This window comes from Rana temporaria, chromosome 2 (assembly GCF_905171775.1).
Source record: "Rana temporaria chromosome 2, aRanTem1.1, whole genome shotgun sequence".
NCBI lineage: Eukaryota > Metazoa > Chordata > Amphibia > Anura > Ranidae > Rana > Rana temporaria.
In genome coordinates, this window is record NC_053490.1 from 263825003 (window position 1) to 263851130 (window position 26128).

At 46.0% G+C, this 26128-nt stretch overlaps 1 protein-coding gene across 5 annotated transcripts in view; it reads right to left on the reverse strand.

Annotated features, from left to right (window-relative positions):
- The window catches only part of SCML2 (Scm polycomb group protein like 2), a 125098-nt gene extending 100078 nt beyond the window's left edge, over positions 1 to 25020 (reverse strand). For 2 of the 5 annotated variants that reach the window (XM_040336892.1, XM_040336891.1), the window contains exons 1-2: positions 24677 to 25020; positions 9165 to 9240 (exon numbers count right to left, since the gene is read on the reverse strand). The gene's annotated coding sequence lies outside the window, so the exon portion shown is untranslated. The remainder of the gene's footprint in view (positions 1 to 9164; positions 9241 to 24676) is intronic. The other 3 variants (XM_040336889.1, XM_040336885.1, XM_040336886.1) reach the window with 3 other exon arrangements.
- Positions 25021 to 26128: the final 1108 nt, after the last annotated feature.

Here is a 26128-nt window from a genome sequence, read left to right on the forward strand (position 1 = left end):
ATCCAGCTGACATTTAAAAGCAACATCTAAAACTGAGAGTGAGAAATAGGCTTAACCCTAAACCAGAGAACAACTTCAAATATTGAGCCAAGGTACCTTACAAAAAAGAAAAAAAATATTCACAGAAACACTTACACTTTCCTATTTGGTTTGCAAAACCATGTGGTTCAGATGTGATCCACATTTAGTACCTCCAAGTGTTTTCTTCCTACATTTTGTCCTGTACATCCAAGTGTACCTGCAGTGGAATGAAGACTGCAATAAAACTGCAGGCTGAGCTTTATAGTACCGCTATACCGCTGCCCAATCAGTTCTCTCCCACCCTGACACATGGCACAGTTAGTTGGGTGAATTGACTTTTTCTAGTACGGTTAAAATACAATTGTAAATTTCAAAAAATATAAAATCACATAGATAATAAACATCTTCACAATAAGTCCATGTATACAAACCTCTAAAAATAAAGCGAAAAAAAAAAGTGAAAACGAAAGGTGGCGGAAGCCATGTCTACATGTAACAAATAAAAAAAATGCACCAAGTATACCTCAAGTGGAGGGAATGAGGCATATGTTGCTCTACACATATTGCAGTAGTCTGCTGCTTCTTTAGGAGCGCATGAAGGAGCGAGTGTAATTGTGACTACTGCGAGGACAAAAAAAGAATTTTGGAGTGGGATGGAGCTCAATTGCAGAAATAAGCCCAGCAGTTTGGGTGATACATTTACTATGCAGATACAGCTATGAAACTAGGTTTGACCAGTACAGCTTGTTTGCTTTTCCTTACCTCCATTTATCCCAGAGGAGACACTGGAAGCAACCAGAGTCCATGGTATTGGGTTAGACCCAAAAAAAGACCTACAGACACGATTGACTCTGTTTGCTACAAGGCAAAGAGTCGAACTCATCTGGCGAGTCAGAAATTTTACACTACCCCCAAGAGGTGGTTCACTACATCATTGGGACTTGGAGCACTATAGCACTTTTTGACACAAAGAAAAGGACTATTTGCACTAGGCCACTATATGCACTTTAACCACTTAAGACCCGGACCATTATGCAGCTAAAAGGACCTTGCCCCTTTTTGCAATTCAGCACTGCGTCGCTTTAACCGACGATTGCGCGGCCGTGCAACATGGCTCCCAAACAAAATTGGCGTCCTTTTTTTCCCACAAATAGAGCTTTCTTTTGGTGGTATTTGATCACCTCTGCGGTTTTTATGTTTTGCGCTATTAACAAAAATAGAGCGACAATTTTGAAAAAAATGAATATTTTTTACTTTTTGCTATAGTAATTATCCCCCAAAAATATATATAAAAAAAATATTCCTCAGTTTAGGCCGATACGTATTCTTCTACCTATTTTTGGTAAAAAAATAAAATAAAAAAAATAAAAATCGCAATAAGCGTTTATCGGTTGGTTTGCGCAAAATTTACAGCGTTTACAAAATAGGGGATAGTTTTATTGCATTTTTATAAAAAAAATTTTTTACTACTAATGGCGGCGATCAGCGGTTTTTTTTCATGACTGCGACATTATGACGGACACGTCAGACAATTTTGACACATTTTTGGGACCATTGTCATTTTCACAGCAAAAAATGCATTTAAAATGCATTGTTTACTGTGAAAATGACAATTGCCGTTTGGGAGTTAACCACAAGGAGGCACTGATGGGGTTATGTGTGACCTCATGTCTGTTTCTAACTGTAGGGGGGTGTGGCTGTAGATTTGGCGTCATCGATTGCGATTCCCTATACAAGGGAACACACGATCGATCACGGCGCCACAGTGAAGAACGGGGAAGCTGTGTTTAAACACAGCTCTCCCCGTTCTTCAGCCCTGGGGACCGATCGCGGGACTCCAGCGGTGATCGGGCCCGCGAGTCCCGCGGCTGTGGTCACAGAGCTTCGGACCGGGTCGCGTGCATGCGCCGGCGGCGCGCGACCCCACGGCAACGTACATATACGTTGATGTGCCCAGCCGTGCCATTCTGCCGACGCAAATTGGCGTGAAGGGGTCCTTAAGTGGTTAATCATTTTTTATTTTTACTACTAATGGCAGCGATCTTTTTTCGTGACTGTGACATTATGGCGGACACATCGGACAATTTTGATTACTGTAAAAATGACAATTGCAGTTTATGAGTTAACCACTAGGGGGCGCTGTAGGGTTAAGTGAGACCTCATATGTATTTCAACTGTAGGGGGGCGGGGCTAGACTTGTGACATCATTGATCTTTTCCTATATCAGGGAACAGACGATCAGTGACACTGCCACTGTGAAGAACGGGGAAGGTGTGTTTATACACACACACACACACACCTCTCCCCGTTCTTCAGCTCCTGTGACCGATCACGGGACACCGGTGGCGATTGGGTCCGCGGGTCACGGAGCTTCGGACTGGGTCGTGGGCGCGACCCACGACTGAGCACTTAAAGGGGACGTACCCTTATGTGATTGTGCCAAGCCGGGTCAATCCCCTTAGAAGTTCTCTTGGTGGATTTAAAAGGGATTGTACAGGAAAGGACACATGATAGGGCCCAATAACATCAAGACCTTGCCGTACCTGCAGCAAAACGTACAACTGCCAGCCTCAGAGCCAAATTTTACATTTCCTTCAGTCTCTTAAGCGTTTTATAGAGGGCATTTCGAAGAGGACATTTTTTGAAAATCGATGCATGAGCAGACTGGGCACGAAAGTGGCATTTTGAAACTATACTCCTTTTTCGTTATACGTCAGCTGTTTGAAGTTGAATATCTTTATGGCAGCAGCTAGCTGGCATAACCCCAGTATCCACTTCTTCAGCGGGCGGCTTTCCGATAAAAGTGGCCTCAGAGGCGGATTTGCGACGAGATCACTTTTAATCGGTGGCAGGAGAGGGGAGCCCCTCCCACCATGCTCCGGTGCCCTCCGCCAGCGGCTCCGGTAAGCGGCAGAGGGCACCGGAGCATAGTGGGACAAACGTATCCTTCTCCCTGCGTAGTATGGAGCTGAGTGAGGGGAAGATGGCTCCCACCAGGCTCCATACCATTGCAGGGTGGAAGCGACGTCAAAACGTCACTTTCGCCTATAGCTCTCCCTCCGAGCTTGCATGCAGAAGCTAACGCATACGCGAGTAGTGCCCGCATATGTAAACGTGTCGGCCCACTCATAGGGCGACACCACTCTCGGTGTTCAGCTCGACTTCTGGATATTAGTTTGGGTGGAAGTATGTCGCTGTGACGCAATAAAACCTAGATGCGTTTCAGCCAATTATAGGGCTATTATCAGGAACTTGGCTGAAACATGTTACACTTTAAAGCATATAGTAAATATCAGAAAATCTGTCATCCGTCAAAAAAAAAAAAAAAAAAAAAAAAAAAATTAATAAAATCGTTGAGAAAGGTTTTGTCCTTTTTTTTTTTTTTTTTTTACAGCTCAAGGACATGGGCAACATATCTTCATTTACATAGATGGTAGGCCTAGTTCTCGGCTGTATGTTGGCAAAAGAATGACAGACCACATTCCACTCCATGAACACAGAGTCATACACTCATACAGCAAGGGTCAGCATGCTGTGCCAACTTTCACTGCATGCGCCCAACAGCCTGTATTCACAGCACTGAATGGGAACTGTCAGGAAAAAAAACTTGTATCTTAACAGAGAGCACCAAGCACAGCAATACTTCTAATGAGTCCTTCAAGGATGGCTAGCCAATATTACAACAGAATAAGGCCACATTCACACTGTATTCTCTCTGATACAAGAGTTTCACAGTAGAAAAAAAAAATAAGTCTTTAAAAAGCTGTGTTTTGAATGCACGTTCACACGTCTGGCATTAATGCATTCTATTGGCCTTTTGAATATATTAACATGCATAATGTGCCAAGTGTTAACATGCGTTTATGCTCAAAGGCTCCTGTCCTTAACACGACTTTGGTGGGGGTTTTTTGCCTATAAAAAGGTTGTGCCTCTAAACTCCTGTAAAAACCTATGTGTGCATGGACACACAGGTTAACATGGAGGGGCTTTTAGAGGCGGGGGGGGGGGGGGGGTCAAATGCCTGTAAATCAGGCATTTTTGAGCTTGAGTGTGGTGCACAAGCACTGTATGTTCACCACTGAAGAAAAGCAGATGCAAATCTTGTAAGGTATGCTTTTTACCTGGGGCAAAATTAGCATGGTGTCAGCACATTTCACTGCAATTATTTGGTGTTTTATTGAAAGAATGAGATGAAAAGTATTAAAATAAAATACAAAAGGATAAAAAAAAAAAAAAAAATTCTTGCTGTACAAGAAAAATGGAAGCATCCCATTTTGAACCTCAGATCGCCAGACCCAAGTTGGGCAATAGTAGCCATGGCTCTCTTTTGGAACCACAATTACTTTGAAAATAGCTGGCCTGACCTGTTACCTTAAGACAAATAAAAAATAAACTCTACCACTACAGTATCTGCAGTTATAACAATTATTCTCAGCTCTGGCCCTTTGCACTCTACATGCTCTGTGGCACACTATAATGATGGGCCAATTAGAACATATAAAGTGTGTGTGTGTGTGTGTGTGTGTGTGTGTGTGTGTGTGTGTGTGTGTGTGGGGCAGAGTGCCACATTACAAGGACATTATGTGCCATCACCATTTGATCCCCCCAAATACTGTTTTGATATTGACATGTACATCAGATACAGGTTTCATATTGTTTATACTTGCGTATAGTAATTGCGCACAGCAAACCAACTTCACCCCAAACCAGAGCTCCTCAACGGAGGAACTTTAACCTTAAACAGTCACCTGCAAAACCTTGCGGCCGAAGGAGGCATCTGAAGATGCACTCACATCCACCTTGTAAAACTTTAAAAAGGTGTGGACTGACGACCAAGTCGCTGCCTTACACACCTGTAACACAGACGCCTGATGGCGGAAAGCCCAAGAGGCACCAATTGCCCTGGTCGAATGCGCTGTAACTGGGAAGGGGGGCGCCCGCCCATTTAGGGCATAGGCCTGAAGCACGACCTGCCTGATCCAAGAAATGGTGGCCGACGAGATTGCCAGACCCTTCTTAGGACAAGTCACCGATAAGGATGAGCTCTGGCGTGTTCGCATAGAGCACGTGCAGAGCCAGCCAGGAAGTGTGCACGCCGCTGTGCTAATCACAGCCAGGGAGACATTGTCCCGATGCTCGGCTGCGGGGATCGTGAAATGTCTCCCTGGCTGTTATTAGCGCAGTGCCGTGCACACTTCCTGGCGGGCTCTGCACGTGTTCTATGCGAACACGCCAGAGCTCATCCTTAGTCACCGACACGAACAGTGAATCTAACCTCCGAAACTGAGCCGTAGCAGATAGGTACACCCGCAGGGCTCGAACCACATCCAAGGAATGCAACGCAGCCTCTTTTGGGTTTGCTGGCCAAGGACACAAGGATGGGAGAACAATGTCCTCATTAATGTGAAAAGGCTGAAACAACCTTAGGAAGGAACGACGGCTGCGGACGCAGCACCACCTTATCCCTGTGGATGACCAAATAAGAAGCCTTGCAGGACAAGGCCGCCAATTCAGAAACCCGTCTGACCGATGTAATTCCCACCAGAAAAAACATCTTCTGGGAAAGAATCAATAAAGGGATCTCCCTAATGCCCTCAAACGGTTTATGGCCTGCCTTAAAGGGGTGGTTCCCCCTAAAACAAATTTCTAACAATACATTCGTAAGACCCGTTACACTGCGTGTAGGCTGGCTTTTGTTTTGTTTTTTTAGTACATACCGCCGTTTCGTGCCTTGGTGGTGGGCGTTCCTAGTTGATTGACGTTCCTCCGACGGGCACATACGTGACGTCACGACTTTCCGAAAGAAGCCGAACGTCGCTGCGCAGGCGCCGTATAGAGCCGACTCTATACGGCGCCTGCGCAATGACGTTCGGCTTCTGTACAAGACAACCATGCTGGAAAACCAGCAGACAACTGGCTCCTGATCAGCGCGCTCAGCCAATGGCCACTGACCGGAATGTTCTGGTGGGGGCCTGTCCCCCATTTAGGACACAGAAGATCAGCAGGTTAGATCACTGCACTATTGTCGGATCGTTAGTACAGCGGCTCCAAGGGGAGCCGTCAGGTTTTTTTTTTATTCAACTCGCTGGGTAAAAAAAAAAAACCACACACACACACCAAAAACAGTAGTGGTGTGTACCAGGCTTTAGTCAGTGTTTATGGAAAATATATACTACACTACACTACACACTACTATGAGAAGGGAAAAATGGTAGTAGGGTCAAAGATTGCATGATTAATTGAATACTGTATATGGCTTGATGAGTGACACAGTAACTTGAATAGCATCTTGCAGGATTGGATAAAAGAGTTTTTTTTTTTAAAGCAAACAAACCAAATATACTATAAAACAGGGTTCAACAAAATCCGGGCACTCGGATGCATTTGCGACTGGAATTAGCGACCTGGCGCTTTAACCTGCAGAAGGCCACAAAGCCGCGGCCTCAATTAACGGCCGGCGCAATCGCGCGGTGGGGGAGGTGGAGGCGCACGGAGACACAGGATACCTCATCCTGTGTCTCCGTGCGCCCCCATCTCCCCCGCCGCGCGATCGCGCTGGGCCGTGCCGGCCGGTAATTGAGGCCACGGCTTTGCGGCCTTCTGTAGGCCTAAGCTTCCTTCTGTGATCTGGCGCCATCTTGTGGTGGCCCTTGGCATGACAGACAAGTAAACCAGCAATTCTAATGAAGCTTCCCCAGTGTTTTCACTGCCATCTCCTTCCCTCTAATTAGAGCCCCCAAACATTATATATAATTTTATTATAACACCCTAGAGAATAAAATGGTGGCCACTGCAATACTTTGTCACACAGTATTTGCGCAGTGGTCTTACAAGCGCACTTTTTTGGGGAAAAAGACACTTTAAAAAAAAAAAGGGACAACCGTAAAGTTAGCCCAATTTTTTTTTATATTGTTAAAGATAATGTTACGCCGAGTAAATTGATACCCAACATGTCACGCTTCAAAATTGCGTCCGCTCGTGGAATGGCGACAAACTTTTTCCCTTTAAAATCTCCATAGGCGACGTTTAAAAAAAAAAAATCGACAGATTGCATTCTTTGAGTTACAAAGGAGGTCTAGGGATAGAATTATTGCTCTCACTCTACCAATCGCGGCGATACCTGTGTGGTTTGAACACCGTTTACATATGCGAGCACTACTCACGTATGCGTTAGCTTCTGCGGCGAGCTCGGCGGGACGGGGCGCATTTTCTGGCTCCTAGATTCCAAGCAAATTTGTCAAACCCTGCTATAAAATCAGGTTACGGGGAATTGAACTCTGGAATATATGCCGATAAAAAGATGGCCAGAAGTAGCAGTTTAGCCACTAAACATGTTATATGGTCTTTTAAAGTGTCACTAAATGCACAACTTTTATTTTTTTATTTTGGATTAAAAAGGAGGCTTTCAAGTCCTGTCAAGTTTTTTTTTTTGCCATCTGTGTTCCACTGGGGAGATTTCCTTCACGTCCTGTCCCAAAACAGGAAATTTGTGTAAATCCCTCCAAAAAGAGAGGGAATCCTGGTGTGTCACCAAACTAGCATCCCCATTGGAAGATTCCCCTCTGTTATGGTTTTGATGTCAAACCCAAAATTTAGGATTTTCTTTCTTGCGTTCACTTTCGATGATAATGGTAAACAGGACAAATAAAGGGTGACTAAAATCTTCTACATATTAATTATAGGCAACTCTGTAACACAAAGACCACTTGGATTTTTGAGATACAGTACTTCCGACTTTTCTGCATGATGTCTGTGTGGAGGCAGCCATCTAGGTACAGGTAGGGTTTTGCTTCTGTTCAATGTTTCTAGTGAGCAAAATAGCGGTGGCATCACCAAATCTTACTGCAAATTTTCTAAGACTAGCACTTAGGGGAAGCAGTCCCTTCGATCTCACACTGCAGATATACAGCTATCAGGCTGTTAGTACAGAAGTGCCTTTACACCCTCACATACCAGTAAATGCACTACAAAAAAAAATACATTTTTTTCCCTAAACATTGCAAACCTTCCCTTTCTGAATTTAGGTCTACTTCAATGGCAGACTTGAAATTTTCTAGCAGCAATTACTCACTGCTACAAAAATTTTCCATTCTACAGGTTGTTTGTGCTAAATCATTAGGTTGTTTCACAGCGAAAATGCATATAAAAACAATTTTTTTAATTCTCATGCGACAAAGGCTTTTTATTGTTTGATTATGCGCAGCCTTTCTTTTTAGATTTTTCTTGTACGGAAATTGTACACATTAAAAGAAAATCGTTTGTTCTGTTCCCGTACAAGAAATTTTTTGTAGTTTGTCCCTTCGGGAATTTGCATGAAAATTTGGAATTGGCTTTCGAAAGTTGTGTACACACTATATGGAAAAAATTAAAATCAGACGAAAAAGTATTCCCGATGTTCTTGTAGTGTGTATGAGCCTTTAGGCTACGTTCACACTAGTGGAATTTCAGATGTGACTTGAGTTGCACAAAATCAGATAATAGAAATCACACAGTTTTCATATCCATCTGTTCACATCAATGCAACTCATCATGGAGCACTTTGGAAAAGGTTCCTGTACTGCTTTGGTGTAATTCCAGTGTGATTTTGGGCCCATAGAACAAATGTTAGATCCAAGTAGCACTACATAATCGTACTGAAAGTCAGATCAAAATCATATTGCAGCAGTAACCTAGGGTTAGCATTTTGTAGTCAGGGCGGGAATAACAATTGTACAAAGTAACTATGATTACTATGAAAGCGTGACACGTCCCCAAGAGTTATATGTGGCAAACTTTTAGGTGTTTACCCTAATAAAGTACATACTGTATATGCATAGGACTTTCATGAAAAGTACATATAATTAGAGTATTTTACTTCATTACTGGTTCCTGTGTCTCAGATTCAAAAATCCTAAAATAAAAGGCCTCTCTCGTTTTTTGTGCCAGGAAACATGAACTAAACCTAATATTTTTGTTGATGTATCAGTAGCAGTGCATATATACAAACAATCCTACTTATTTTAATTTTAAGTAGCTCGAGTTACAAACCAAAATGTACAAATTGAAAAACATTTCAAATATTTGCTTCACATCAAGTGTGGAAAACTGTAGTTACCCAGTCTGGGTGTAAAAACTTAATGGCATCACTGCTACATACCACTTACCAGGCCAGACAATATATCCTTGTGCCTTGTAGTCGGAAAAGCAGTACCATTTAGGATAGGATCAGTCACTTTGGATCTGTAAAATTACATAGTGATGAACTTCAAGACAGTATCCAGTACAATAAAGAAATCCAGATAAAGCGCACAAGTTTCAAATGCTGTAACAAAATGTAGCCACTTCTTCCTTTCCACAATGCAATAAGGATTATCAGAAAAAAAAAAACTATTCTCTAGGGAACGCTGCTAACTTCCTAAATGCCAGTCCAGGTAAAATGCAAAGAATCCCATCTGCAGATAAAAGACTGTCTGACTTCTCCTCTCCAACCCATCTGGGTTTTACCACTGCTCCTATTGACTGCAGTCTGGGGGATACCATAAACTCTGTTTACATGTCTGAAGGGCAGCTGCAACAATAACAATCTGGCTCACATTCTCCAAAAGACTAGAGATTATATATAAAAAAAAACACACACACACACACACACACACACACAATTAAAATACTGTGCAGTGAAACAAACAATCAGTGAACAATTGTTTAAGTGAAAAAAAATAAAAAAAACTTCCTGTAAAACACACAACACTTGTAAATTATAAAATTAAAAGGAGTTGTAAATGAAAAAAAATGTTTCACCTTAATGCAATCTATGCATTAATGTGAAAAAAACATCTGACTAACATGGACCCGGCCATTAAGGCCCTGCTTCAGGCCTTACCGACAAGAAGTGACATCGAGACCCTGATTCTAAAACTCGAGGAGACCCATAGAAGAGACATCCAGGAGGTGAGAGGGGAGGTCTCCACTCTTACCGACCGGGTGACCTCGGGCGAGGAGTCTGTCTCATCCCTGGCGGAGCGCGTGACATCGCTGGAGCAGTCCCGGGATCAGCACCGGGAGGCGGCCATCACCCTGCAGCTCCACCTGGAAGAGGTGGAGGACAGAAGCCGCCGCAACAATCTGCGGATCCGCGGGCTGCCTGAGCCCGCAGAGGCAGAAGACGTCGGCGCTAAAATATCCGGGATCTTCCGAGACGTCCTAGAAGACCCGGGAGCAGCGATTATCCTGGATAGAGCGCATAGAGCGCTCGGGCCTAGACCGACGGATCAGGACAGACCACGGGACATCGTATGCCGCCTCCACCGCTACAACCAAAAGGAAGACATCCTCCGCAGAGCCTGGGAACTGGGGGATATCGAGGTGGACGGGGCACAGGTCCGTATCCTGCCCGACCTTTCTAGGGGGCGACCCTCCGCCGGAGGGCGCTGCTGCGCCCTCTCTTGGAACTCGCCAAACAGTCGGGACACACGTACCGCTGGGGATATCCACTGACGGTCACCTTCCGGAGGGACGCCGGAGCCTTCACCCTCCGGAGCACAACAGACCTCCCGGACCTCTTTCGCTTCCTGGGATCCGAGCCTATCCAGGTCCCGGACTGGCTCCAATTTTTCCCTCGCCCGACAGGCCGATCGGGCGCACCAGCTTACGGAGGGCCCTGGAATCCACGCCAGCAGAGAGGGAGACGGCGTCGCCGCTCGGCCCGGGAGGGTGCGGTACGTGAGTAGGTCGTAGGCCGCATGTCAGAAACTCCCACCCCTGCCGATTCAGCATCCCGGCTCCGTGACACCCCCCTCGATAATTTTAAATCACCCCTCCTGCTATTGACTCCCTTGCGACGCCCGGAGGCGCCCCCCTCCCCGACTGCCCTGCTCGTAGCCGCCCCGCTGGCGGGTCTTTGCTTTTGTTGGAGTGCCTGGCGTTCCCCCCTTCCCCCTTTTGGATGGACCGGACCCTGGGAGCGCTTGACTGAACGACCCCCCTACTGACAGAGAGTGGACCCCCGCTGAGCGCCATGGCCCCCTCTGTGTGCTGAATGTTTCTCCGGACGATCCGGATCCGGACAGGGTTGAGGCCCGACAGGCGCTGTGCAGGCTGCTAAGGTGGCTCCCCCGCACGGGAAGCCGATCCCAAGTTGTAAATACAGTTACTGAGTACTTCCAGTCAGCCTTGTTTGTCTACCACCAAATGGCGCTTATCAGGGTTAGAGATTATGATTGTACAGGACATCCTTCAATCTTTTCCTGCTACAGAGCTGCTATGTAAAATCATCTTAACCACAGTGCATGTGTTTGTAAGTGTTCTAGGACTTGAGCATCTTTTTTGAAATAAGTTTTTAACATTGAAATTGTTTTGCACAGCAATTTGAATATTCTATGACATTAAGGGAGCCGAGTGGGGAGGAGATGAGAGCCGGGGACCCGGTTCTGGCATTGCCCCTTACGCGGGGATGGACACGGGGCTGGCGGGGGGTGCCGCGGGGCAGGGGGGGGGGGACCGGGAGGGAAATACTGAGGGGACCCCGCAATACACGGAGGGGGCCGCCCCCCCTCTGGGGTACACGACCTGGGATGGTGGTGGTTGCAACCGTTGCCTAGGGGACTGAGTCATGTGGACCGGGGACCCCCGAGGTGCCCGCTACTGTTCGGAGGATGCCTGAGGGGAGATGCTCTGTTAGACAGGGGACGGGAGATGGACTCGGAGGTTAGATGGACCCCCAAAGTGAGATGGACGATATTCATAGTCCAGGGTGGTCTATGACCACGGGTTTCTTGTTTGCACTTTCCGCACTAACCTGCCTTTTCTAGTTAAATGTACTTAACCTGTAATTTTCGCTGCTGGTTCTGTTAGCATTATTGTTTATATTATAGCATGCCGGTTCATTTCTTGTAATCTTATGTTGAACAGGTGTTGGCGCAGACGGGGGGGAGGGTCGGGGGCTCGTTTACTGTCCCTGTTTAGTACATCTCCCCCACCTAGGGCTGCGCTTGTTTCCTGGGGATAACCCAGAGAGCGCTTATAGCCGTATTCGGCTACTTTAGTAAAAGCTCCTTTGAGGCCCCATCTGGGACCTTTCCTTTGAGCTCCTTTTCTTCCACTTTTCTCTACCCTCTCCCTCTTCTCCCTCTACCTTTCTGATCCCTCTTTCCCGCCCTACCCCCCCCCCCTAATCTAGACTACTAGTATATTCCTCCACCAGGGCGCATCCGCCCAGCCCCCCCCCCCCCCCCCCCCCCCATTGCACGAGCATGGACGTACTGAAGGTGACGACGTTTAACGTCAAGGGTCTTAACACCCCAGAAAAAAGACGCATGATGCTGCAGGACATGCGGCGCATGGGAACAGATGTGGTACTCCTCCAGGAGACGCATTTTAAGAAATCTAACCTACCGCTCTTGAAAAACAGGTTCTTCCCCACGGCGCACCATTCTCAATATACGGAGGCTAAGAGTAGAGGAATCTCTATACTTATTTCCGCGCGGGTGCCTTGGACACACCTGGATACTCTGTCAGACGGAGAGGGACGGTTCCTCTTCCTGAAGGGCAAGATAGGAGACAGATTGGTCACGTTTGCTAACCTTTATGCTCCTAACGCTCAGCAGGATGTTTTTCTGAGAAAATCCTTGATACAACTCAGGCGTTTTGCGGAGGGCCATTTGTTGCTGGGGGGAGACCTGAACGTATCCCTGATCCCGACCGAAGACACGTCTACTGGAAGGTCATCCTCGACCCGAGATATGCGGAGGCGTATTGACGCTACCCTACACTCGATGCAACTGATAGACGCCTGGCGTCTTATGCATCCTGGGGAGAGGGATTATACCCTTTTCTCCAGGACACATCAAACGTACTCGAGGATTGACTACTTTCTCTTACCACACGGGCGTCTAGACGCGGTCCGGGACGTTAAAATTGGCTCGATCACGTGGTCAGACCACGCCCCAGTAACCCTGAGATATTCTTTCTCTGAGTCCATGGGGGGTCAGAGGCCACAGTGGAGACTCAACGAGGGGCTTCTACAAAACACTGAGGTTATGACAGACGTCGTCACAGAACTGGGGCACTATTTTGCCACTAATAATACCCCCGACAGTGACGTGGGTGTAGTGTGGGAGGCACACAAGGCGGTGATCCGGGGGGTACTCATCAAGCACGGCGCGCGATTGAAGAAAGAACGTTCGGCACAATTAGACTTGCTCCTCGCTAAGTTACGGACGTTAGAAACCACACATAAACTAACCCCGAGTAGACAAGTCGGCGCGGAACTGGATGTGATCCGCTCACAGATCACGGATCTTCTGCACTTTAAGGCCAAAGCGGCTCTGCAGATATGTCGACGCTATACCTATGAGTCGGGTAACAAATGCGGCAGGTTGCTAGCTAACACACTGCGCTCACGTCGACTGGCCTACTATATTCCACATGTGCTATCCCCCACGGGGCAGAAGCAGTCCACTCCACAGCAGATATCTCGGGAATTTAGGCAGTTCTATAGCTCTCTTTACAACCTGACTAAACCCCCCACTCCGGCGGACTCAATACGAGACTATATCACCAAGTCCAGAATGCCCTCTCTACCCACTGAGGCTAGAGACAGCTTAGAAGACCCGATTACACTACCAGAGATTCAATTGGCACTGAAAAACACCAAACAGGGTAGGGCCCCTGGTCCGGACGGCCTCACCATTGCGTACTACAAAACTCTGCTCCCAACAGTGGGGCAACATATGGTGAGGCTGTTCAATGAGTTAGGCGCCGGGAAATTGTTCCACACCACTACACTGCAGGCCCAAATATCCGTGATTTTAAAAGAAGGTAAAGACCCTGCTTGCTGCGGTAGCTACCGCCCCATATCCCTCCTTAATACAGACCTTAAATTATTCACCAAAATCCTGGCATCTAGACTCCAGGGACACCTCCCGCGTCTCATACATCTGGACCAGGTGGGCTTTGTGCCCACGAGGGAGGCCCGGGACAATACGATCAAGGTGCTCAACCTTCTGCACATGGTGTCCTCCAGTAAAACACCTAGCCTGTTTGTCGGTACGGACGCCGAAAAGGCGTTTGACCGAGTGGACTGGCAGTTCATGATGTCCACCTTGGAGCACATAGGACTGGGAGATAAAATGAGGAGTTGGGTAGCGGCGGTCTACAGTGGACCGACAGCACGGGTGAGGACTAACGGGACGCTATCGGACTCCTTCCCAATAGCTAATGGGACGAGACAGGGGTGCCCCCTGTCACCCCTTCTATTTGCACTATCGTTGGAGCCCTTCCTGTGCCACTTCCGGCTGAACTCTGACATTAAAGGCGTAATTACCACGAAAGCACATTATAAAGTTTCCGCATATGCGGATGATCTGCTGTTCACCCTCACGGACCCCGATAACTCACTCCCGGCCCTTTTCCGGGAATTTGATACTTACGGCGAGCTCTCCAACTTAAAAATTAATCGGACGAAGTCAGAGGCCATGGGTATAGGGATCCCACAACAACAGCTAGCCCGACTTAAAACTGGGTTTAACCTGCAGTGGACGGAAGTGGCGCTAAAGTACTTAGGGACGCACATCCCCCCTTCCCTTACGCATCTATACCGACTGAACTTCCCCCCCCTCCTGACGGAGGTCCGGAAACTATTGACTCAGTGGACCGGGGGACTTCACTCCTGGGTGGGTAGATGTAACATCTTAAAAATGACAATCTTACCCAAATTTTTATACCTCCTACAGGCCCTCCCGATCCACATCCCAGGGGACTATTTTAAACAGGTCCACTCCACGTTTATTCAATTCCTCTGGGCGGGGAAAAGATCACGAATACAGAGAGCAATCCTCTCCCTCCCTAAGCTACACGGAGGCCTAGCCTTACCGGACATCCGGACCTATTACCACTCAACACACTTAGTAAGGTTAATTGACTGGTGCCGCCACGGACAAAACAAGCTGTGGACACAGGTCGAGCAAAGTCAGGTCAGAACTCCTTTAAACCGTGCCCCGTGGTGCTCAGCTTCACTTCCCTCAACGGTGATGAGACACCCGTTAGTGGGGAACACGATCAAGGTCTGCGCGAATCTTTTCGCTCGGCTCTCTCTGACTTCCAGGAACTCTCCTCTCAGACCTATCATTGGACACCCGCTCTTTGAACCGGGCTTACAAGACAAGAGATTCCTGGACCTCGGTAGAGCCGGCCTCCTGCAGGCGTCCCACTTCAGCTTGGGAGGGAGGTGGAGATCGGCAGTAGAACTGACAGACCCAGACGGAGCATACCGTCTTGACTCTTTCAGAGCGAACCAGCTGACCCACTTCTTGAACAGCATACCAGCCCCACCAGCAGGACAGACACCACTGACAGAATTGGAGGTGATGTGTGAGGAGACTGGAGTGCTCCCACACGCTCTCTCCGTGCTATATGCCATGTTGATCACCCCCTCCGGAGACTACCAGATACCGGCCCTGGCAAAATGGGAAAATGATCTGAACACGCGATTCCAGCCCACCACGAAACAGACCATAATCCGCTTCGCGCACAAATCATCCTTGTGCGCGAAAACCCAAGAGACGAATTACAAGGTTCTTACCCGTTGGTACAGGACCCCGGACCTCCTAAAGAGACTGTTTCCCGACACTTCCGACGCCTGCTGGAGATGCCAGCGGGACAGGGGCACTTTGCTCCACGTCTTCTGGGCTTGTCCACGGATCAGGGACTTCTGGGGAGAGGTACGTCGGATCACACAAAAATTCACAGGGTACGTGGTCCCGGATGATCCGGCCTACTTCCTCTTGCACGCAACCAATATACCACCGGGAGTCTATAAGACATCAGTGGTGCGCCACCTTTTGGACGCAGCCAGGGCCTGTGTGCCTCTCCGCTGGAAGTCCCCTCACCCACCGACTATTGCTCTCTGGCTGAATAAAGTGGACGAGATCAGCCGAATGGAGGACCTGGTCCTCTCCAGCCAACAGCGCCAGGAAACATACTCTGAGACGTGGCAGCTGTACAACATTTTTAAATACTCGGACGAAGGTCAGAGCCTACGAGAGGTCGACTGCCCGACCTCGACTCAGCCGCAGGTATAGTGCCTGTTAGCCTATTCTAGACACGCAGAATATCCGGAAACGGATTAGATACACCTTACGCCCTTCGGGGTGCTTTACACCGACCCTGCTCGTGCAACCCTCCCCCCCTCCCCTCCTTTGTACTATACCCTTTTCTACACCTCTCTACTTTACTTTCTAACCTTTAACTCTCCTTCTTTACTGAAAATGGAAAATGGTCCTGGAGGCCAGTCCGACCGGAACGCCCTATCAAGGCAGGTAGAGACAGCTTTGAACGCTGGGGGACACATCCCCTCTGGGGCCTAAGTTATACTTTGACGCCCCACTGAAATAATGTTTATTTGTTTATGGACTTATGTACGGAGTTGTATATGTATACATGCTATTTTATCCCTGCTGTTATTATTGTATACTGATGGTCCGTGTGGACTGGTTTCTTTGCAGATAAATAAAAAAAAAAAAAAAAATCATAATTTGTATTCCTTCATAGGCGTGTGTGCATGTATAAAATAAAATATAAAATTTGTGATATGGTAGATGCTCTTTTTGTGCAGTGAGGCCACGTCACACAGGTGTTATCGTTCAGGACCTGGTAGCCCACGTTTATTAAACAGAAAAAAAAATTCCAGGAATCCCACGCAGGGGTTTAAACTTTATTCAGACATGAAGAAAGACACCTTCCTGAGCCACCTGGCTCTCTTGTCGGCAGTACCTCTGCTTGCTCCCAACTGACTTCTTGATTCCTTCGACCCCATACACACTATTAGATTTTCTGCAGATTTGAGGTCAAACCATAAGAGTTTCAATTTGTATGCAAATCAGACATGCCCTTGGACTACATGGTTTTGGTAAATCCGAAGACAAAAATCGCCTAAGGAAGCCAGTGAGCTGGAAGGAATCAAGAAGTCGATTGGGAGCAAGCAGAGATTCTGCCGACGAGAGAGCCAGGTGGCTCGGTATGCTTTCATTCATGTCTGAATAAAGTTTAAACCCCTGCGTGGGATTCCTGTATGGACTTTTGTTTCTTTCTGTTTAATAAACGTGGGCTACCAGGTTCTGAACGATAACACCTGTGTGACGTGGACTCACTGCACAAAAAGAGCATCTACCATTTCACAAATTTTATACATGCACACACGCCTATGAAGGAATAGAAATGATGATTTTAAGCAATATTATATGTATTTAGCTAATAAGGAGCCAATTTCTTTCCTGCAACCCCAGGTCTTCAATTCTACCAGAGTATGTAAACTTAGGAGCACAACTGATTATGTGTGTGTGTGTGTGTGTGTCACACACACACAGTGTTGACAGGGGAATCCCTCCTGCCGAGCCATTGTTTTCTCCCAGCCATAGTTTGAATCCTGGCCGTTTCCTGCTAAACTGGTCGAGATTCGAGACGTCTATGGCTAGCTGGAGTGTTGTCAGCCTTGCCTAGTATCCTTAGCGAGAATACTTAACAATCCCCTCTCTCAGGTCTTTACAACATGCAAAATATTTTGTTGTTCCAGAACACCCTCATATAAAAAAAGAGTAACAGGAAACCTACATCAACTATGCATCACATTCCGGTATGCGTTTCTGCAATATTGACTGTTTTAGATGCTAATGTTGGAGCTTTGTTTTCTCTTTTGAAAAAAAAAAAAGAAAGAAAGAAAATTGTGAAAAAAACCTACATCAAATAGATTAGTTGGTGTGGAGGAGTGCCCAGTATGCTAAAGAAGATTTTTATTTATTTATTTTTAAAAAAGGGGGAGGACAACCTGATTAGGACTCAACTCGCACTCTTATTCAAACTGCATATAAATCAATTAAACATGCCAATGCCTACAATGTTAATCCAAAATGTTTATAGAACAGCATTTGAATTTAAATTGATAAGAGAACTTGGCCAAATAAGCCAATTATTCTGTTGTCCAAGATAAAAACTGGGAGTGCTGGTTATACTCGTTACGAAAACACAAGACCAATAAGTGTTTTCTCAGCCCTTATTAAAGCAGGTGCTTTCAATGATATATTAAAACAACTTTAATATAGTTATCTATATGTATAGATTTATTTATTTTTTATTTTATTTATTCAGTAAGTGTTCAAAAACGATGTAGGTTTACAAGCAATTTGAAGAGCAAGTACTGAAAACAGGTCAATTAATTCATGTATTACAAAGAACTGTCAAAAAGGCTCATTTTAACATATCTCCTTATGCAGACACCCTCAGGTAATTCTTCAGCAAGGAAACAATCATCTAGTAGCCAGGCATCGCCGTCACAAAATGTCTTGCTCCTGGTCGCTTGTCACCAAAAAGTAATAGTGACACATTGAGGTCAGACTTGTGTCTTCTATTAACTTTTTAAAACACTTTACAATGCCTCGAACTATCCTAGATAAAAATGTATAGCACCACCCAAGAAGAGTTCACATAAAGGGGTTGTAAAGGTAAAAATAATTCCCTAAACAGCTTCCTTTACCTTAGTGCAGTCCTCCTTCACTTACCTCATCCTTCTATTTTGCTTTTAAATGTCCTTATTTCTTCTGAGAAATCCTCACTTCCTGTTCTTCACACAGTAATGTGAGGCTTTCTCCCTGGTGTGGAGAAAGCCTCTTGAGGGGGAGAGCAGGCAAGTCAGGACACTCTCTACTTTGTAGATAGAGAAAGGAGCTGTGTGTTAGTGGGCATCCTGACACTCCTGCTTGCCCCCTCAAGAGGCTTTCTCCACACCAGGGAGAAAGCCTCTCATTACTGTGTGTAGTTACAGACAGAAGAACAGGAAGTGAGGATTTCTCAGAAGAAATAAGGATATTTAAAAGCAAAATTGAAGGATGAGGTAAGTGAAGGAGGACTGCACTAAGGTAAAGGAAACTATTTAGGGAAAAAAAATGACCTTTACAACCCCTTTAAGGGATAAGTTCACCTTTGTGAAGAAATAATAAATGCATATGCCACAGTGGCTGATAGGACTTGTAGTTTCCTCCTTCAACTACAAAGGTGCCTTTTTTATTTATTTTTTTGCCCATGTGCAAGAGGCCTCTTTGGACGCATCAGTGCCTTCCTTCACTATAGAGCAGGGGTGTCAAACTCAATATCATCATGGGCCACATCAGCATTATGTTTGCCCTCAAAAGGGCCGGTTGTATCTGTAAGATTAGATGTCCAGCACATCCCCCTCCCCTTTACATTAGATGTCAAGAGCCACCCCACCTTCAAAAGTTGAGTCCCCCACTCTCCCTTACATCACAGTGCACCCCCTTTCCTTATGCTGCTGCTCGGAAAAAGCTGGATGCATTGCTTGAAAACAAAAAGTAAGGGTCTGGGGGAGGACTGGAGTTCTCCTGCAGCTGCAGGAGAGGTGCGAGGGCCACATTAAATGGCCTGGAGGGTCGAATTCGGCCCGCGGGCCTTGTGTTTGACACCTATGCTAGAGGGTCGTTTTTTTTTTTTTTTAAACTGCACTTATAGTATTCTTGACAACAAAATTCAAATGATAATTTAGTAATAGCTATAATAAAAAACATAGTTATGATAAACGGTAGATATGGGAAAAAAGTCGTAGACTGCTTCTACCATCATGGATTTATTTATTTAAAAAAAAAAAAGTGTATCAAGCACTCAAGAAATAGGACACAGGCTGGCACTTAAATAAACAAAGATGAAATTATAGGAAAGCTCTTCAAATGTACTGATGCATCTTTTAGGTGCATCTAAACCAGTGGTCAACTTTCTTGATATAAGGGGCCTCGAGTGCAGCCTGAAATCAAACACAACATTTAGTGACAGTAATGCTACAGAAAGTTGTCAGACTACGGGCATGCTACAAGGGATGGTCAGAGACTACGGGCATGGAGACTGATATAGAAAGGACAAATATTACACGAGGCAACTGGAGATCACCAATTTCATTTCTCTCAGTAATGCCCGGTACACACGATCCGATTATCGGATGAATGATCGTCCATTTTTTTTTGCATGCTAATCTCACGTCGAATCTGATGAGTTTACTAAACGAAAATTCTTGTACGACAGAATAAAAATTGAGAAGTGATGTCATGTGTTGTAATGCATTTGTATTGCATTTTCGAACGACAGCTGTACTGATTAAACGAATAGAATAATATTGGATGAACTGTCCTGATCGGCTCTCGAAAGTTCTTTACTAATAATTTGATTATCATACGAACGATTCAAAAGCAGCATTTTTGGTACGATTTTCGGATCGTGTGTACTGGGCTTAAAGTATAGAAAGAGAATATTTTTTTTTTATCCCTGGCACAGAGTATGCACCAAGGTAAGAAAAACCGAGACTACTGTCTGTAGGTGCCCCAAGGGCTGCAGAATATATGCCAAAGGGCTGGATGCAGGCCCCAGGTTGGGTATCGGTGATCTAAACCCAAGAACAAACATGATATATATTGAAGTTTAACAGTCCCCTTAAGATAGTGTGACAACATTTATTTTCATTTTTGCAAGCCTTTTCTGTTTTATCATTACATGCTGATCTTGCCTGCAACTTCCTGCCCTGGGTGACACTCGCTACAACTGTAATGGAGGAGCAGGGTTGTTACTCTATGACAGGAGGTGTGTTATCCAGACTTTTGCAGGATTCACTGGTATTTTTTTACACTTATCAAACCAACATTACAAAACAATTTTGATGGCATATTTACCAGACTAAATAGAAGCAAATAAAATAAGTTAATTATTATAGTTGACATACAAACAGAATTGTCCAGGCTATGGTATTTTCTATCATTCTCCTGGCTGCACATCTGAACAATTTAAAGCACTTTTCTAGAAGTGCTTTAAAGCCTAGTACACATTCGTTTTTCTTTGTTTATTTTTTCAACCCAGCAGGGCTGAACGAAAAAAAAAAAATGGAAGAGCCGCTATACTAACGTCAGATTGTTAGTACAGCGGCTCCTCCTGAGCTGTCAGGTTTTTTTCGTTCAGCCCTGCTGGGTTGAAAAAATAAACCAAAAAAAAAAAAAAATGCTCTCCACCGCTGTTCTATTGTGTTCTGACAAGGGGAGGGACGCCAGCTATTGGCTGGGAGCAGATTGGCAGACCTTTTTCAGTCATGCACCTTGCTTGCACAGAACTGTCAGACCGGCTGCCGTACACACAAGCCGAATGTCAGATGGTTTCTACTTTACTGGCTGATGCCGTCCGACATTTAGCCCCCTGTGTACTAGGCATAACATGCAATAAGAGGACTCCTATTGTATCCTATACAGTATTTTTTTTTTTTCCAATTAGTTTTTATTGAGATAAAAAAAGTGTTTTCCAAACAAGAAATAGTACAAAAAGAAAGACATAGTAGGCAAGCTGTACAGCAATCTCCCAAACAGGATCAACAACAATGCAGTAACAGTATGCAGTATTTCTCATTCACTCTTGAATGTCATTTTGCTTAAAGTTGAAAAAGTGTATGCACTTCATTGGGGCAGAGTCATGTGTTCTCGCTCCCTATAGACATCAATGGGAATACCTGAACAGGTGGCAAATGCTTTGTTTTCCTTCACAAGCGACCCTTACACCGGTACCCCTTTGTACCAGTGACCCCTTACAACTGAAGCCTAACCTTTCACTAGAAGCCCAAAGATTGGTCTGATGTTGATCCATTTTAGAACCATCTCACTGGAAAACACAATTATGATTGCAAACGATGAGGGAAAAGAAAAGCATGACCAGCAATAAGAAAGCTGGATACAGTCATAAAAATAAATAACACCGCAAACCACTCCCCCCCCACCCTCACAAAAAAGTGTGGTCATTACGGAGAAATACCATCCATGTGATCTACATCAACTTGGCAGCTAAATGATCTTAGCAATAAAATAAAGTAATCTTTAAAAGTAAATAGTAGTTTGTGGCCATCTATCTTGGGTGGTCCAATTTGACCAACTTAAACTTCTATCACCATATTCAGACAATGGGTGGGCTCCTCAAGCTTCAAGATACCCCAGTCACTTTATTGGGCTTCAGTGTGAACTTTTTACTGGAATTCATAAAAGGTATTGTAGACACTCTAGAATTGTCTAGTCTCCCCATGTGAAAATCTTTGGGCAACTTATGCTATTGTTATCTGATCTTTAGCATTGGTTCTGAGAATGCGTGTTTGTACTTTGGACTTTAGTCCAATGGACTTGTGTATACAAGATCGGATTAGCCGACGTAAGACATTTGTTGCCGGAAAGTTTATCTGTTCACACAGCAAACATTGGTCCAATGAGAAAGCGAAGTTTGTCCGATGGAGCATACACACGGTCAAATTGTCTGTACGGGCCTTAAAGTATACTATACAGCGATTGTATGGTAAAAATGGAAGATGTATGCCAACCCCTTAAAAGTGACCTTCGCCCCAATCTATGACTCTGTATGATTCGACTCCTTCCCCCACCTTTTACACAGTTGGATCTTATTTTATTTTTGAAGTTGGTACGTTCTCAGTGGGTTTGGCCTCTGCCCCCACAAAGTTTCCTGGGATTTTGATGTCAAGCATCGCAGGATGCTTCAGGTCAAACTCCACTACACTGCCATCTCTGCAGCGCTAGCCATGTACCACCATGCACGATCAGGGGGGTGGCTCAATAAAACCAGAAATGGCAGCTGGCCACCTGATGTCAGAAGAGAAGATAGTGACACCAGACCTGGTGTGCTGAGATGGAGCAATGGCTGACACGCTGACTTCGCTGAGTACGTTATTTAAAGTGATTGTAAAGGATGAAGGTTTTTTTTTGTGTGCTGCACAGCTACATGTCTGAATGGACACAGGGAACTGCAGCTCAGCTTAGGTGCCCCAATAACAATCTGCTTGCTGTGGGGGCACTCGGCAGGAGGGAGGGACCAGGGGCAGTGAAGAGGGACCAGGAAGAAGAGGATCTGGGCTGCGCTGTGCAAATCCACTGCAACAGAGCAGGCAAGTATACATTTTTTTTTTGGGGGGGGGGGGGGGCAAGACTTAACAATCATTTTAAAAATAAGAAAAAAATAAAAAATAAAGTTAAAAACGGAGGAGTGAAGTACTGCTAGTTTTCTTATCTGTGAAGTGGGCAGTATTTCTTCTTGAATTTGTCACAGCAATACATTCCTAAAGCCTGGTACACACGATAAGAATATCAGACGAACTATCTTTTTTTGCATGTTAGTCTCATATCCAAAATGAAGAGGTTACTAAAGTTGCGAAAAACCTTGTACAACAGAAAACAACTTCCGAATTAATGTAATGTATTATTTAGTTTCCGTGCATGCATGGCCTTGCTCTTCTGATGTGTTTTGGACAAATACTGTACTGATTAAATGAAAATCGTTCACTCTGGTATTGTATTTGAAAAAAAGAATGTTGCGTTTGTCCCTTTTGGATAATCTGTCATGATCGGCTCTCGAAATCTGTATACCAACGATCAGATTATCGACCGGTCCCTCCAAAAGCAATATTTTTGTCCAGATTTCTCATTGTGTGTACTAGGCTTTACTATGTTCACACTTGTGTAGCCAACCCATTCATTTAAATGAAAAAAAAAAGGTCCCTGACCCCCCCCACCCCTTACTCTATGTTGACACTTGTGTAACCTGTGTTCTGCATGTAGGCAGCCCATTCATTTAAATGAATAAAAAGGTCCCTGACCCCCCCCCCCCCTTACTCTATGTTGACACTTGTGTAACCTGTGTTCTGCATGTAGGCAGCCCATTCATTTGAATGGGTTGCCTGATCCACAGTGAATAAAAAGGTCCCCCGACTCCCCCACACTCAAAGTCCCACAGCACCATGCAATATGGCATGCACAAAAATCTGAATCATTTGCCAATGCACAGGGGTGCCATTAGGAATGAATGGCATCCCCACACGCCTGCTAAAAGGCAGCCCAAGGGTTGGGAAAACATGTAATTTTGCAAGTGTCCCTGACCTGGACAGGTGGAAACCTAGCCTTGGGGCCAGTTGACACCTGAACCGCACAGGAATGCGGGTTTCCCTCACTGCGTTCCTTGGGTAAACGAGCCCTTAGCCCTGGTTCACATTGATGCTACTTTGAAATGGCGCTACTTCACTTGAAGCAGTGCAATTTCAAAGCAGCAAGGTAAGCGCAATTGAAGGTGCTACTTGATAGACTTCTGTGTGGCTTCATTGAAGTCACACCTAAAATCAGCAAGAGTAGTGCAGGAACTACTTTTGCAAAATTGGTGCGGCGCCGCAAAATCGTTGTTGCACTGACTGGAATAGAGCCATAGCCTCCAATAGTCTGCGATTTGCTCTTCCCCAAATGATTCAGTGTGAACCTAGGCTTAAAGTGGCGCCAATAAGAAGTACCTAAACATGTCAGGTTTGGGAACTCCTGAGGAAAGTGTGGTAGGCTCTAATGAAGTAGGCACAGGAAACTTTAAAGGAAACCTTCAATAGTGCTTTATTGAATGCCCTCCCCAGGTCCCTAGTAGAAAGTTGGAGAAGCAGTGACCCCTGCAAGTGTCAGTACACATTCCCCATTGATTGCCATACCAGGGGCACTTTGTACCACCAATGACACACTGCCCCCTATTGGCCTGCACGAGGGGGGCCCTTGGCTAGTGTTTCCTGGAGGCCGCCAGGAAGTGGAGGGGATGCGGCAGGCTATGAAGAGTAAGGGCTCACCTAGGTAGCCACGCTTGCTCCGGCCACTGGTAGGAAGGTCCTGGAAGGGCCTCCTGGGTCATAGAGAAGCCTCTCAGCTGCAGCCTTCTTGTCTACTCATGCCGAGCCGCTCTTCATTCATCAGATATCACGTCGCCGCTCCGCTCTGTTCAAATAGCCAAATGACTCCCCGAGAAACAACCTCACGGCGTCGCCATGTTGACACGGAGCGCGCACCCGCCTGTGGTCTCCCGCTCCTGCGCGCTCCCGAGAAGGGAGGTGGGGGCGTCCGGGGGTCTCAGGCACATCCACACGCGGCTATGAATGGAGGCATTGAGCGAGCGCCCTCCACCTCAGACTGTTCACCGTGTGACGTCATCCTGTTTGTTGCTCAGCAAACCTGTCACACCAGGAAAATGAGGTCACCATGGAAGTGTCCCATGTCATTAACCACAGCGTCTGAACTCTGATTAAAGTCATTTTCATTGTTCTAATCTAAAGATTTTAATTCAAAATAAAAATGAAGGTCTTAGCTCAGGTTCTTCTTGTCACCTTCTCCTTCTGTCCCTGTCTCCCAAATGTGCTCCTACCTTGTCACCTTACCACACAGTAGGGTTGCCACCTTTTCTTCAAGCCAAACCCAAACCCTTTACCGGCACACGTCATTTTTTTTTTTATAGATCAGCAGTCAGAACCCCCCATTAGAGACCCCCATTAGCTCAGAGTCCCCTTATATCAGTGCCCCCTCCCCCCATTGATACCTCTATTAGAAAGAGACCCCCCCCCCCCTTATAGCATCCCATTCTGTTGTATTGTCTATGCCTTACCGGCAGCAAGGACAGTCACTAAAGCTGCTGTGTGAGTGGTAACCGACCAGAGTTTGGGAGGGAACTGGCTAAGTGTGTCTGAACCGTCCGGAGTTAGGGGATGGAGCTGAATGGGAGGTGGAGCGTCTCTAAGAAAATCCTGGGGGGGCTCTCTGGGGACCCTGGTGTAAGGGGGGCTCTCTGGGGACCCTGGTGTAAGGGGGGGCTCTCTGGGGACCCTGGTGTAAGTAGGGAGGCTCTCTGGGGACCCTGGTGTAAGTAGGGAGGCTCTCTGGGGAACCTGGTGTAAGTAGGGAGGCTCTCTGGGGACCCCGGTGTAAGTGGAGGCTCTCTGGGGATCCTGATGTAATGGTGGCTCTCTGGGGATCCTGATGTAAGGAGGGACTCTCTGGGGACCCTGGTGTAAGTGGAGACACTCTGGGAACCCTAATCTAGGGGGAGACTCTCTGGGGACCCTGATGTAAGGAGGGAGGCTCTCTGGGGACCCTGATGTAAGGAGGCTCTCTGGGGACCCTGATGTAAGGAGGGAGGCTCTCTGGGGACACTAATGTAAGAGGGGAGGCTCTCTGGGGAGGGACCCTGATGTAAGGGGAGGCTCTCTGGGGACCCTGATGTTAGGGGAGGCTCTCTAGGGGCCCTGATGTAA